Source organism: Pezoporus occidentalis, unplaced genomic scaffold (assembly GCF_034315485.1).
Source record: "Pezoporus occidentalis ecotype Australia unplaced genomic scaffold, CSIRO_AGI_Poc_V1 ctg12, whole genome shotgun sequence".
NCBI lineage: Eukaryota > Metazoa > Chordata > Aves > Psittaciformes > Psittacidae > Pezoporus > Pezoporus occidentalis.
The window spans coordinates 8127460-8140792 of record NW_026912994.1 but is presented as its reverse complement, the minus strand read 5'-3'; positions in this window follow the sequence as shown (position 1 = coordinate 8140792).

Below are 13333 nucleotides of genomic sequence, written 5' to 3'. Positions count from 1 at the left end.
TTCTTTGTGCAAAGGGTAAACTTCCCAAGGTCTAGGAATTTAAAAAAAAAAAACAACCCAAACTTCAAAGTTTTATACTTGTTAGTTCTGAATTCAATAGATATGAATAGAACAGACATTTTGGTTATCTAAGTTTGCTGGTTTTGTGGGTAACAGTCCTGACTGTCTCAGGTGCACTGATGTGTCCCATGGTCTGTGCAGTGTGAGATTGCATTCTCTTTCATTATAGTTTGCAGAAGTTAGGACTATTTCCAGCATGGATCCCTCTATAGGTGATCAGTAAGCAGAAAATCACCAGCCAGCAGTAGAGGTGGAAGTTAGAAGCTAATCTTTTTCTGCTTATATCATGAAGAAGTCTCCCTTCATACCTTGCATAACTGCTGCAGATGATGTGACACGGTGAGGACATGGGAGGGAAGGATGGCTTTGTAGGCTTGTCTTGCCCTTGCTTCCACACATGGCTTTCAGCATGGAAAGAGGTAGATAGAGTTAGTGCTTAGTTATCCTATAGCGCATGCTGTGGCTTTCTGGGTCCTGAACTTGTCTATTGCTTCTGTTCATTAAATGTTCTATTGCCCTTTCTTTGACTTGACTGCTTTGGGCCAGCCAGAAATTATATTAACAAGCATACTCATCACCAAGTAAGAAATATGGTTTATGCACCTCTGCCAGAAATGAGAGAGGGGTCAGTTATTTAAATTGTGTACTAACATGCATTATATGTTCGAAACTTAGCAGGCATGGTTGAAGCTGTTCAAGGTTTGCAAACCAGTGAGGAAGCGGAGTAGTGGAAGGGAGGGATTTGTTCATTCAGAAAAAATTTAAAAAAGATTAAACCTCCCCCCCCCAACCTTGCAGTCAACCAAGAAAGTAGCACCAAGGTTACCCCCTCTGTAAATGGGGGCAGCCCTTTTGACAGTCAGAGACTGCGGTCCTGCCTCTGAAACTGGCTGGAGAGCTGTCACTGGGACCTGTGAAGAGCAGGCAAGAAGCAGGTCAATGCAGCAGCTCCCACAAGGGGAAAGCTGGAGGACGAAGCATATTGATCCTCTCTTCTGTGCTGAAAGGAAAGCCCCCAGGGAAGAGGAAAGCAGCATGAGGATGGAAACTATTTTTGCTTGTTATTTTTAGCTGTTTCTGCATTAGGTAAACCTACCAGTGCTACTTTTCTAAGGAAGGTGTGTCAGTCCTTTATGGAAATTACTATTAGGGAAAGAAAACACATTAGTTGGGAAAATCTTCTGAGGAAGGATTCATCCTGTTCAGGAAAGAGATGAAAGTCAGCAGGGAAGGGGAGGACAGTGAAGCTGATGTTGCTTTCCATGTCAAAGGCCTGATCTCTGGAATCTCTTCTGTCCCATGCCCATCGTTAGACCTAGCTCAAGAAGATGCTCATTTGCCGCCAGGGTGTGTGTGAAAGGCTGTCCTGAAGTAGGTCGTAACTGTCAGTCAGGAAGGGCTGAGGAACGCTAAGAGATCCTCTCTTGCGGGTACCATACACAGACTTGAGATTATTTTAGAGAAGAATAAATCTACCCTGGGAGCTAGCACTGTACTCAGGTTTCTTTTAAATGTCAGCTACTTAGTGCGTTACTACAGTGGGGCTCAGCCTGCAATAACTGGCATTTATCAAGGCAATCTGTTTATTTTTTTTTTTTAACATCTCATTTATGGCAGTTTAAAGTTCTTTACATTGGACTGTAGAAAATCCTCTTACAGATTCAGAAATGATCCCCCATATATTTATATAAACAAAGCTTAGGAATGGGAAATCTAAATTGTTAATCACTTGTGCTGTTTTCTCCATGGAAATATCAAGCAGCTTTCCTTTGAGAGGGTAAAATACCCTCTTTGCACTCTGTACAAAAAGGTTTTCTTTGTTACACCTGCCAGCATGAAAAAGGATTAATTTTAACAGAGCTTAACCTAGCCATCTAGGGGAAACCGTTTAAATGACTCCATGTCTTGGTTGCTTTTAGTGGCACCGCTCTGGTGACTTCATTTGGTTTTATAAAATATAAAAGAATTTTTTGACCTATGCCACTGAACTTTGTTGGATTTCTTCACAACTGGCATGGACAACATAGGCAAGCTTGGACTGTACTTCACTGTGAAAAATATGCATCTGTTTCTTTAGATTTTTTTCTACAGCATTCATCAGGGAGAGCAAATAAAAAGTTACTAATGTGCCTTATTTACCATTACTTCATTTTATAACGCAATTAATCCTAATATCACAATAAAATTTTGGCAAACATTTGCAGAAGACTTTTGGGCTGTGTTATATAGTAAGAAGAAAATGTGGAGTATTGTTTCTGAGTCAGGTTATTGACATTTTGTTCTCTTGTAAGGTATTTTAAAATGAACCTGTCTTTTGTGGAAAATGCAAGCCCAGAATTTCTGCCCAAAGGCACAATGTGCAGGAGAGAAAAATGTTAATTAAAGCAGTAGTTTAACAATAGACATATAGTGGCTTTTTATTATCTTGATATTTTCCATAGCCACTAACGTAACCAGAGAGAAATGCATCGTGCTACAGTGAGCACTGGTGTTATACTTTCAAGTTAAATAAAACTGCTCATCAGCACAGACGAGCTGTGGAAGTCCTCTAAGAGAAGGCACTGCAGTCCTGCACACTGAGGGCTCTGTAGCGAGGACTGGTGTAGAGCTGCTGTCCTACATGAGGCCCCATGGACATGGACCATATGCATGTGGGATGCAGGTACAGAGCCACAAATACGAAAGTTGTAGGATACTTAGATTTTTACTTCTTGTGATTTTACTGACTTTAATGGGCTGGTAAACTTACCAGAATATAGAACGGATTTTCTGTTTTAAGTTCTGTGAAGTAGGTCTTTGGGAAAAGAATTGTGAATGAGCAATACTGCAGCAGTCACAAAAATCAGAGAGAAATGTGGGCTCTTTATTTCCTCAGTACTGAGGCAAACATCTCCTAAACCATCCCTCTTGCCTACAAAAAACAAAGTACATCAAATTCAACAAAATAAATGTTTCCCACCAGAAATTGGTCAAACTTTTAGGATTAGCTGAAATATCTTAATTGCACTAGACCTGTGTAATTGTTGACATAATTTAAATATTTGAATTGTGCTTTTGCAGACAGTATTTGGCAAGAAAAGCAGAACTGTTAAGTGGGTCTTTTTGGTGGTGTTTTTTCTGCTTGGTGTCCTTCTTGCTCTCTTCATTACTCTTGATGTTAGTGGTGGTAATGAACAGCTTATTTAAAATTTGCTCCAAACTATTTATAATGAGCAAACTCACTAAGCTGAAAAGTAAATTTGTACAAACATTCAGGTGACATCAGCTTCTGCAAATACACTGGAACGGATCAGTGAACAGGAAGTAATTTAATCCTTTAAGGGAAATAAATCTCACAATTTAATGGAATAAACAAAAAGTTCTCTATTTTATGCTGAATTTCTTATTAAGAAATATTTTCTATAATAGGATATCCTCACTGAATAAAGATTTAATCAATTTTTGATACATTTGGATGTGTTTCATGTTTGTAAAACCCCTTGAATGTAATGGAACATGTTACTTTGAAATGAAGTTTCCTGTGGTACAAAACTTTCTATTAAGCCTAAATATAAAAAAAAGACTTTCTAGAAACTATGAGTAGTTCTTGTAGCACAAGCAAACTACTTTTAATTCTATTCTTGTATTTCCTAGATATGTATTTGCACACAAGACACTTAGCAATAAAGATTTTCAGGAGGAGCAGAAAATTAGAACTTGCCTTTTTGAAGGAGTTAATTGCCATACACGTGATATGCTCTTCCTTTTAATATGATTAAATTTCATTAGTTCTAAAATTCCCACAACAAATTTAATTTTTTTCCTTTTTTATGTCTGCAAAAGTTAAGGCAGAGCAGCTGCCCATAACAACTAGTCAGCTGGCTGTGTTGACTTTGGAGCTAGTAGAAAGAAACTCTGGACAGCCTCTATGAACTTGGTCAAAGAAGAGATTCAGCGCAGCCCTGTGGAGAAGGACTTGGGGGTGCTGGTCGATGAGAAAATGAACATGAGCCAGCTTCAGTGTGAGCTCACAGCCCAGAAAGCCAACTGTATCTGGGCTACATCAAAAGGAGCGTGACCAGCAGGTCAAAGGAGGTGATCCTGCCCATTTACTCTGCTCTTCTGAGACCTCACTTGGAGTATTGTGTGCAGTTCTGGTGTCCTCAACATAAAACGGACATGAACTGTTGGAACAAATCCAGAGGAGGGCCACGAGGATGATCAGGGGACTGGAGCACCTCCTGTATGAAGAGAGGCTGAGAAAGTTGGGACTGTTCAGCCTGGAGAAGAGAAGGCTGTGTGGAGACCTCATAGCAGCCTTCCAGTATCTGAAGGGGGGCCTATAGGGATGCTGGGGATGGACTATTCATTAGGGACTATAGTGACAGAACATGGGGTAATGGGTTAAAACTTAAACAGGGGAAGTTTAGATTGGAGGAAGTTCTTTACTGTAAGGGTGGTGAGGCTCTGGAATGGGTTGTCCAGGGAGGTAGTGAATGCTCCATCCCTGATGGTGTTCAAGGCCAGGTTGGACAGAGCCTTGGGTAACATGGTTTAGTGGGAGGTGTCCCTGCCCATGGCAGGGGGGTTGGAACTAGATGATCTTAAGGTCCTTTCCAACCCTAACTATTCTATGATTCTATATGTACACGGCCTTGGCCTGATGGATGCTTCTGCACCAGAGATGTGTGACCAACACAAGCTGTGGGATGTAGGACAGGATGTTTTGGGTTGCAGTGAAACTTGAAGACTTTCTTAAATCATTTTGTTATAACCTATGTGACCTGAAGGACCCCTTTCTCACCATGTCAGGCTTTGTAAGTCTGCTTAGCACGCAGTCGTTGGGAAAAGAGTTGCCCCAGCTACATTATTTATAAATTTGGGCAACCTCTCTAGTTGAATATCTTTAGCAGTAGGTTTCTGAAGCCAGGAGAGCACACACCAATCTAAAAGAGAAGTTCTAAGCATCTAATGTATATTTGATTTAGAACAAGCGCCTTGCAAAAAGCTTACACCTACAGATCAATAAGGATTTTATCTGTACAGATCAAATACATCTACAGATCAATAAGTGCAACTATATTGCACTTAATTAAGATCTGCTTTCAGTGGATCACTGACTGTAAATTGTTTGGTGCTGGGGAGTAGCAGTAGTGGGAGATGCAATTTTCTCCTATGTTACTGTGCTGCTGTGTGATTTCTAGGCAGGGGGAACCAGAAAGCTCCTTGCGGTTTTGTGTGTAGGGGCTGTGCCTCTATTTTTTTCTTCATTTGGGATAGAGCGATATGCTCATATAACAAATAGTAAGGCACAAAACACAGACTGCTTCACTGGTCACACCAGGCTTAAAAATCACATCAAGATACAGTTTTTTAGTGCCTGATTCTGCCTTTAGAGTAAGCAGCTTAAATGGAGCTGCTGCTAAGATTTAGCTGCATTTTCCCAGAGAATATATGGGTGTCCTTCTGAGTTTTTTTGCAGTGCTTGACTGAGTTTTGTGATAAAGTGAGAATTAGAAGACGTCTATCTTGTTACATAAAATATAAGAACAACCTTATTGTTTAGAAGGCACAGTAACCTCTCTCCAGTAATCTACTAATTTTATTTACAACTTTCTGAAGTTAACTATTCCTTAATTATGTTAAGACAAGGGGTAATGGCTTTTAAACTGGAAGAGGGTAAATTTATGTTGGACATAAGGAAGAAGTTCTTTACTGTGAGGGTGGTGAGGCACTGGAACAGGATGCCCAAAGAAGTCATGGCTGCCCCATCCCTAGAAGTGCTCAAGGCCAGGTTGGACAGGGCTTTGAGGAGCCTGGTCTAGTGGAAGGTGTCCCTACTTGTGGTGGTGGGGGTTGGAAATAGATGATCTAAGATCCCTTCCAATCCAAACCATTCTATGGTCCTGTGATTCTATGATTTAGTGTTTCTGTAAGAGTACTTTGCTTTATTCTTTTCAGGTCTATCTACATCCTTTTACACCTCCATATTGGCATATTCAGTTCATGAAAGGAAAAGTTGATTTGAAGGTGATCTTGAGCAAGGCATAGATGTCAAGATATATAAAAGACTGGAAAGAAGGTGACACAATGGCAGTCAGGAAATTAGTTGCCTTTCTGAATCCAGGACTTTTTCTTGTTCCTGGGTTTTCATCCATTCAACACTAATTGTTGCTAGAGCTGAAATAGGAATATGACCTTACCTCAGGTGAATTTCTAAGGTTGGGACATGAAAGACTGAGAGGTGCTCACACATGATGGTGCTGGAGAACTTACAATAAATTATTGTATATCACAGCCTTTTTGCAGTCATTTAAGTAGAAAATGGCGTTTAGCGTATTTCATGCTTGAAATCTTCCCTTTGTAGGTATTTCTGATACCTGTGGCAACTGTGCCTCAGATTACTGTGCTGTCATTTTATATTTTTAGATGCAGTGAAGCATTTTAGCCTCTCTGAAAGAGCCTCGTACAATAATTTCAGTGGTCCATGTATTTTGAAAGCATTACTTGCCAAGTAAATTGTGCATTGAAAAATCCAAGTATGGTTTAATAAATGTATATGCAGTCTGAGAAAGACTCATCAATATATTTACAATGCCAAAGACCTTTTTTTGTTTCATTTCTGAGAGAATCTTATTGTGGTGAAAAAGGAACGTTCAGTTTGGGGGTTTTGGTTTTTGTTGTTTGGGTTTTTTTTAGGGGTGGGGTGTGTGTATTTTTTTAGGTTGGTTTGGTTTATCATTACTTCCCCTCTATCACTCAGTTTTCTGGAGAATAAGCAAAGCCTCAGACACCCTTCTTTTCTTCTTCATGTTTCTGAAGAATATACCCAATGCAAAGATGTTTCATAATGGAAAGGTATAGTCAATCTGCTGTCCTATTTCACAGTTATTTAATCCTTTTTGCAAGGCTAACAGAACATTACAGATGAGATGTCTAGGGAGATTTCTGTTTTCCCATAGGCTTCAGTTATGCATGAGCAGGGTAAATTGGTTCTCTGTAAATGCATCTTATATATAGATTCACGAGTAGCAAAGGTGCCTGGATCTTGGTTTCCAGCTTTGTGGCACTGTCCTTAGGAATGGCTCAATGTTATGATCAAGTGCCCAATGTGCTCCCTAAGTGTCCTCTAGATATTCCCTATAACTCTATTACGAAACAGCAGCCAGGCACTGGTCATATTTGGGAAGGATTCCCTTCTATTTATCTTGCTTCTTAAAATGTACTTTAAATTACTCAGCTGGGGCAGAAACAGTTTGAAATCTGCGCTTCTCCAGTTGTACACTAAATTTGTTTTTTCCTGCTGAGCTGGTCGCCTTCTCATCTCCCACAGATGAATTAATTTATTTTCCCCATAGCATATGAAAACCCTTTTGAGCAGCACCCATGTCATGGTACTGGTAAGATCTTCTAGGATCCCAATTATCTTAAAACTTGAATTATCTCAGTGCTCTCCTGGGACAGATACATGTAATTTGCTTGATTACAGCAGTTTCTGAAAATAACAGATAAATGGTTTTGTAATCATCCGTTTAAATTGCCGTGAAGATCTTCATATAACATTCTGTATACTCTCAACCCTTGTCCGTTTTCTTCACTGCTGTCCTTCAGGAATAAAAAATACGTATCATCAAAGTTTATTAAATAAGTATGCTAACTCTGGTTTGGGAGTTTATGTAACCTGGTTACAGTTTGTCTGTAAACAAAACCTTTGAAATATTACCTTATGGTAATTCTGTAACGGGACAACAAATAACGTGTAGCGGGGCCTGACCTATAACAGTTTGCACTTCAAGTGCTTAACAAATGAGATACAGAGCATCTCCCTGACAAATGTTTACTTTCTTCTTTTCCTTGGGATGATGACAAGGGTTTTCCATCCCTGCCTGATGACAGATGAAGAATTTGGAAAGTCCCTATCTCCCGTCTGGGAAAGGCAATTGAAAGCTCAGTTGGTTTCCTTTTGTTTCTAGGAACAAGCAAATCTAGGCAGGGATTTGGAGGATTCCTGCTTAATACTTTTCTTAGGGATTCTTTTCTCTCTTCCCTTTGGTTTTAACCCAACAGAACTGACCTGTACATTTTATCTTGTATCTTGTCTAAACATCAGAAACGCCATCTCTGCTTACCTGCCTTTCACCCTGCATTTCTGCAGTGACAAACTAGGGTGGGAAGGAGGGAAGGAACAGATGAAAAATGCCCCTCTAGCCATCAGTGATGTCCTGAAGACTGATGATCCTTTGCAATCATTACCCTGACTGCTGTGGTTTATCTGCGGCGGGGGGGCTATGTTTTTTACAAAAGGAAAAGAAATGGGGGGAGGAAGAGAAAGGAGAATAAAACATCCTACCAGATAACCAGAAAGCATCTCCAATATTAGATGCTTGCCCATGCAATGTAGGCTGAAATGCTTATTCATGCTTTTGTGATTAGCAGGCTGGATTATTATGTAATCCTGCATCACTGGTTCTCTGCACTTCAATTCTCTCTCAACTTTTTTTTCATCACAAGTTCCCACTGCAACAGAAAGGCTGTACAAAACCTCAACTTTAATATTCTTTTTTTGACTTAAGCAAGGCTTTACATAGCCTTGGTTCATCTTACAGTTCTGATCTGACTTCATCCTACTCTCTAGGGATGTTCTTGTGTTCTGCTAAAGCTTCCATGGATTAGATAGGCTCATGAATGAGCATTTCCTTGTTGGAGATTCACACGGAAATCTCTCTCTAGGAAGCAAGAAGGTTTTTCTACAGCTGAAATCAATGGCAAAGCTCTCACTGACTCCAAGGGAAGTGGGATTGGACCCAGTAAATTGATTTTTCCATATATTAATCAAATTCTACAATTCACATACTGCTTTACTTGTCCGAATTTTTTGGTTAAATTTAAAACACATTGATGTTTAAGTGCAATCTCAGATTGACAGTTACTAATGATCCAGTTCAGAACCCATTGAAGCCAAAGGAGAATTTTCATTGACCTCAGTGGGATTTGAATCAGGCTCTGAAATTGCATTTTGACTGTCTTCTTTCTAAACCTTTTGCATACTGCTGAGTATGAGAATCAAGTAATTTTTTGCCTCTTCCCTCTTGTGGTTTTTATTGCTGTACATGCTTCAAATAATCTATCACACTCACACAGTGCTCAGATATACAAATAGGCACTCAACACCTTTCCCATGTCTCATCAATGCAAAAACATCGATATGCCTAAACTATCTTCATGCAACACAAATATACAGCCTGTTCCTACACAGCATACCAGAAAGAGAGCAGACCCAACTAATTGCCAGAGGCGACTGATAAATAAGGATGTGTTCCTATTTCCATTACCAGGTGTCCCTAGCAACAGGTTGGGAAGGGATCGGGTGGGTGAAAGGGTCCCCTTTGGAAGAATGTTTTTCAGCTAAATTTGCACCTTGTCTTGCCATATCCCAAACGGTGACCAACCTCAGGCAGAGGTGTAACAAGAATCTACCCAAATACAGCATGGGGAATATAGCTAGACAGCAGTTTTACAGAAAAGTGTTGTACTTAGGGATCAAAAATGGAATATGCATCAGTACCATGGTAATAAAGGACCCCCTCCTTCTCAATTTTTTAAAGGACTTAGATACAGACAAATGAAAACCTCTGCAATGGAGCCAATAGGAGGGGTATTTTGAATTTCCCAAAAGTTTCCAAACAATTTCTGATTTTTGGCTTTTCATAGAATCATAGAATCATTTAGGTTGGAAAAGACCTTTAAAATCATTGAATCCAACCATTAACCTAATGCTGCCAAGATCATGACTAAACCATGTCCCTGAGTGACGCATCTGCAAGTGTTTTAGATGTCTCAAATGATGGTGACTCAATCACCTCCCTGGGCAGTCTGCTCCAATACTTGACAACCCTTTCAGTGAAGAAAGTTTTCCTAATATCTGATATGAATCTCTCCTGGTGAAACTTGAGGCCATTTCCTTTTATTTTATTGTTCGCTGCTTGGGAGAAGAGGCTGGCCCCCACCTTGCTGCAATCTTCTTTCAGGTAGTTGTAGAGAGTGAGGTCTCTCCTGAGCCTCCTTCTCTTCAGACTAAGCAGTCCCAGTTCTCTCAGCTGCTCCTCACATGCCCTACCTCCTTCACCAGCTTTGTTGGCCTTCTTTGGACATACTCCAGCACCTCAAGGTCTTTCTTGCAGTGAGGGGACCAAAACTGAACAAAGGGCTCAAGGTGCAGCTGTAGTGTTGAGTGCTGAGTACATCAGGACAATCACTTCCTTAGTGTTTCTGGCCACGCTATTTCTGATACAAGCCAGGATGCTATTGGCCTTCTTGTCCACCTGGTCACAAGTTGGCTCACATTCAGCCAGGTGTTGGACCAACATCCCCAGGTCCTTTTCTGACAGGCAGCTTTCCAGCCACTCTAACCCAAGCCAAGAGTGTTGCATCGGGTTGTCATGACTCAAGTGCAAGATTTGGCATTGAGCCTTGTTGAAAGCCAATCTCATGCAACTGGCCTCATCCCATTGATCCAGCCTGTCCAGATCCTTCTGTGGAGCTTTCCCACCGTCAAGCAGATCAACACTCCTGCCCAGCTTGGTATAATCTGCAAGCTTCGTGACAATGCACTCAATCCTTTTGTTCAGATCATTGATAACAATACTGAACAGGACTGGCTCCAGTACTGAGCCCTGGAGAGCACCATTTGCAACCGGCTGTCACCTGTATTTAACTCCATCCACCACCAGTCTTTTGGCCAAGCCAGTTTTTTAACCATTAAAAAGTATGTCAATCCAAGCCACAAGCAGCCAGTTTCTCCAGGAGAATGCTGTGGGAAATGGTGTTAAAGGCATTACTAAATTTTAGGTAGACAACATCCACAGCTTTTCCCTCATGCATTAAGTGAGTCATCTTGTTATACAAGGTGATCAGCTTAGTCAGTCAGGACCTGCCTTTCATAAACCAATGCTGACTGGGCCTGATCATTTGGTGGTCCTGAATGATGTGCTTCCATGTGATGGCACTCAAAGGAATCTGCTCCATAACCTTTCCTTGCACTAAGGTCAGACTGACAGGCCTGTAGTTCCCCACATCCTCCTTCCAGCCCTTCTTGTAGACGAGCATCACATTCTGTAACTTCCAGTCAACTGGGACCTCCCCAGTTAGCCAGAACTGCTGATAAATGATTGAAAGTGTCTCAGTGAGCACTTCCACCAGCTCCCTCACTACCTTTGGATCAATCCCATCCAGCCTTGTGGACTTGTGTGTGTCTAAATGGTGTAGCAGGCTGCTGACCATTTCCCCTTCTATTATGTTTCCTCTCTGCTGTATTGTATTTCCAGCAGACACCTGGTAAGAAAGAAACAGCTATCATAAAACAAGAGAGATAATCCTTTTAGGGGTTAATAACTAGTTAAAAGATGTAGGAAAAAAAAAAGTGGGAATAAATGGTCAGCTTGCATGATAAAGGGAACTTAGTAGTATCCAGCTGGTATCTATGCTGTTCAACATATTCACAAATGAACTCAGATATTAGATTGAATAATGAGAGCATTTGGTGGTATAAAGTTATTCTGGGTAATGAAATCAAACTTAGGCGTAGAGATGCAGAAGGATCTCACATGAGTGAGTGACAGCATGCTAGAGTGGCAGATGAAATTTACTGTCAATATATGAAAAGGAAAATGTAGATGGGGAAACAACTATAATGCACACAGGCAAAAAAAATAGCAGATATGGCAAATTTCATTTATAGAGAGTAAAGCTGCGTTTTGGATTTGGAATGCCTCTAGTGAAAGGAACTGTCTCTGATGCAGAGACTTTAGAAATCATGGTATGTGGAGAAGTCTCAAAAGAAATATGTGCTGCTTCTTGTTGTTTTAGAAGAGCGTAATATTGACTTTAACCAGTATACAACATAAATATATGGAGGACACTTTTTACTGCCTTTTGTGTTAATGCAGCCTCAGATGCATATTGTGTTCAGGTTGGAGCACTATTTTTGAAGAAAGAAGTGGTTTCCTTGGAGTGAGTCCAGGCAGAAAAAACAAGGATGATTTCAGCTCTAGATAAGACGATGATCAAACAAAGAAAAGAACATGTTATCATGGTATCAAAAATTCTTCTGGAGTGCATTTTTTTTTTTTAATATGAATAAGACAAAGAGGGAATCGTTATCCATCTATACAACAGATCCTGGGCCTTTGGCTCCAGTACAGATTGTTAGGAGTTAGCTTGTATGTATCTATCATTTTTTTTTTTTTTGCCTGCACTCAAGTAGCTTCTGCAGCTTCAGTATAATGCATCCAAACTCCAGAGATTGGTAAAGCATTACCTGCAGTATATTTTGTGCCCTTGCTTAACCTTTATAGCCTGGTAAAGTCTTCAGATCCAACTCTCACCATGACAGAGGCATGTTGTACTCTTCTCTTTTTTCAGTAAACTTTAAGAGTCCATTTAAAGTTTACAAATTCTTGCTCAGGAGTCATCAAAAGCAGTACATATGGGACCAACCAGAGATAAGCCTTCTTCTAGTGTAACTGATTTTTTTTTTTTCAGTGTTTTCTAAATCTGTTCCTTGCTTGTTCATCTACCCTGTTTTCAGCATACTTGATGGAGACTTGGGCAATACTGCCCCCCATGTTTTGTCTTCAGTCTTCTGACTCCAGATGGTGTCTGTAAGAAATTCCACCTGTTCAAGGTGCACAGCCAGGGAGGCAAACACTGTCTCTTGTGTACTGTGTTAGACTGCAGAAATTAAAGAAGTTACAAAAAAAAAAAAAAAAAAAAATTAAAGAATAAGACAGCTGTTACAATTAATTCTTCACATCCAGTTTGATAAGAATCCACTAATCCACTTGCCCCCTTGATTAACTAAAAAAAGAGGTAAACCTGGTTGGCTTCTTTGTGCTCTGTGTTTTCAACACAAAAGGCTGAGCTGCTGTATCCCAAACTTAAAGTAGAAATTACAGGAAAGAATTACACTAATAGACTCATAAGCCTATGGGGTAATTCAGTTTGTATTTGAAAATGCTTTTGGACTGAGACTAAAAATGAAACTAACCAAACCTCAAATCTGAATTTTATGAAGAAGTTAAAAACATAAAGAGGACAAGTCTGAACTGAAGACCCACAGCATTTGTTCAGTTTTCCCCAGACATGGTAGCAAACATGCTGCTGCTTTCTAAATTCAGTGTGGTATAAATGCAAAAGATGTGTTGTGTCAAATTCTGATTTTAACTAAGTGGAATAATTTTGGGGTTTTATGAGTTTGCAAACACATTGTTATTTAATAACACATCATGGCTTAATT